Here is a 2,461-nt window from a genome sequence, read left to right on the forward strand (position 1 = left end):
TTACCTGTGGGGCAATTCCTGAAACACTCATGGAACCCATTCTTAGGGTTTTTTTTGTTTTTTTTTTACAGAGTTTCAATTGTTTGTCTAGGCTGCTGTAGGAAGGGACAGCCTCTGTCTCTGTTTACCCTGTGAAGGAAATCACTCCTCTGAGGACACTGGTTCTCCTGGCTGGCTGGGGTGACATTCCCCTGGGTAGAGCTGAGCCTGGCAGGTCATGTCTACTTCCTGTGACCTACTAAATGACTCTTTGTTTTTTTCCAAGGCCTGAGTCAGAGCTATCTGCTCAGCCCTGTGGAGGTCAGTATCTTAGATGGAGATCTCTGGTAGTGGGGGATGGGTGGCCTTGCCTCCTCTGCTCCTTGAGAAGGAGTGAGGATGTCAGGATTCTACTCATGCCAGAGTGTTGTTTCCTGCGACTGTCTGGTCTGTGATCTGCAGAATGAAGATATCTGCTCCTTGTTAGTTCTTGCTGGTGTTGAGTAGAATCTGCTCACCGGCCACTTCTGGGGCCTTTGTCGTGGACTCTCTCTGTAAGTATGGGGGCTACAGCCACTGGTGCTGTCCCTACTGCCACCTCAGCTGTGGCTACTGGCAAGTGCTCAGATCTATCATCTTGCCTGGATTTTCCCTCTTTGGCCAAACTCTCTGTACTGTGATGGCACACTTGGTGTGACTCTCTGGCCTAGGACTGTTCACTGGAACATTAAAACTGCTTTCTCTGTAAGAGCTTGTTTACCCTCCAGCTTCTCCTCCTCCATCTTCCCCCAAATCCTCATGATTTTTTTGACCAGAAAAAAATAGCTTTATTTGGACTGAGAATTGGAAAATGAGAGTAGGACCTGAGCTAGCATGCTGAGCTAAGGAGTAGAGATTACATTTCCAGAAAGCTCATCAACTAAATGGACTCTTGCTTTGAATCAAGGCAGCCTTGCAGTTAATGAAATCATTAAGAGGCCTGCTGGGAACATATCTAGCTCTATATTATCCTAGTATGCTACGTTTATAAAAAAAAAAGTACAGGTTTTTTATCATAATGAATTTTTCACCAACCACAAGTATTACAAATGGAAATAGAAGGAAAAAAACCACATTTTACAGAATTTAAACTTGTCTTCAGCATTTAGCTCAGAGGTTTCACCATCTTCAAAAAACTCCTCCTCTGTTAAAATCTTCAGCTCTTGAGACTGGAGGCACGACTCAATTGGTAGAGTGCCAGCCAATGAGTAAAAGCATTAGGTACTGAGCTGGAGTCCCAGTCTCGAACCAAAAAAAAAAAAAAAGAAAGAAAAAAAGAAAAAGAAAACAAAAGATCAATCAACCAGGAAGGAGATGGTCTTTACTAGCCCACAGAAATACTTTATCCATTTCCCTAGCCAGTCAGGGCTGAACAGCAGGGTAAGGCTCAGATGAGGGTGAGGTGGGGTTCAGAGGGCTAATTTCCCCCTAGTACAACACCGCAGCAGAAGCTTGATGAGAGCAAAACTGGTGAGACTTGAGGAGAGGGTCCAGGCCCTGAATTCAGTCAAAGTCACTGCTGGAAGAGGAGGAGGAAGAGGAGGAATGCTTGCCATGCTTGTGGTGTTTGTGCATCTTTTTATGTGTTTTCTTCATTTTCTTCAGTGTTTTCTTGTCCATTGTGGCTCGTGGGCCTATGCCAGGAGCCAGGGGATTCACAGGACACATGCCAGGTGCAGGTGGTGGGCATGGGGAGGGTAAGGACCTGAGGGTTGGTATCCTGGATACTGTGGCTGTCGCACAGAGTAAGAGGGCCCACATGGAGGGAAAGCTGGGTTCCCCTAGGGAGGTCTTGGAGGAAAGGGACACCCGGGAACAGGACCAGGAGGAATGGCCAGATTTACAGGTTGTGGGCACAAAAGAGATGGACACCCAGGATTGGAGCCTCCAGGGCACCCCATGTAAGGGATACTTGCATTTTGCACCGGCTGCCCTGCATTGGGATGCCACATGTTCAGGTGTTTTCCTAAGCCTTTCCTCTGGCACCTGGATTAGACCAGTTTTCCTGAGCCTTTTCCCCCTCATGATTTTTTATGAGTGTTTTTTAGTGAAAAATGTTTTTGGTGTTTATATTTTGGTTTGGCATAAAATGAGCCTACTATTGTCTTAATTTAATAAAAAAATTCTGATTCTATGAAAAAATATCACCACCCAAAAAAGAGGAACAAAAGGAAAATAAATATGACATGAAACATAAATCTTAATGGACCAATAGTCTGTCAGTTTGCTTTAACTTTTAATCAAAAATTAAAGTAATACTTGATAATGTTTTATTAACATATTTAAATTTCTTCATTCTTGTCATTTAAGATTCACTTTATAAAGAAATTCAACAGGTGACAGTGTTTTGTCATGACTTTTCCAAAGAAATGATCATTTCATCATTATAGTGTATAGCACAATACACCCAGAAAGCTTTTAAGGAAAAATATTTTCACATTCT

The 2,461-nt window shown here is 43.3% G+C and overlaps 1 pseudogene; it reads right to left on the reverse strand.

The window, feature by feature from the left end:
* Positions 1-1,521: 1,521 nt before the first annotated feature.
* On the reverse strand, positions 1,522-1,970 carry LOC106002685 (annotated as a pseudogene).
* Between the last annotated feature and the right edge of the window lie 491 nt (positions 1,971-2,461).

This window comes from Dipodomys ordii, unplaced genomic scaffold, assembly GCF_000151885.1.
Source record: "Dipodomys ordii isolate 6190 unplaced genomic scaffold, Dord_2.0 Scaffold1000000085, whole genome shotgun sequence".
Taxonomy (NCBI): Eukaryota; Metazoa; Chordata; class Mammalia; order Rodentia; family Heteromyidae; genus Dipodomys; species Dipodomys ordii.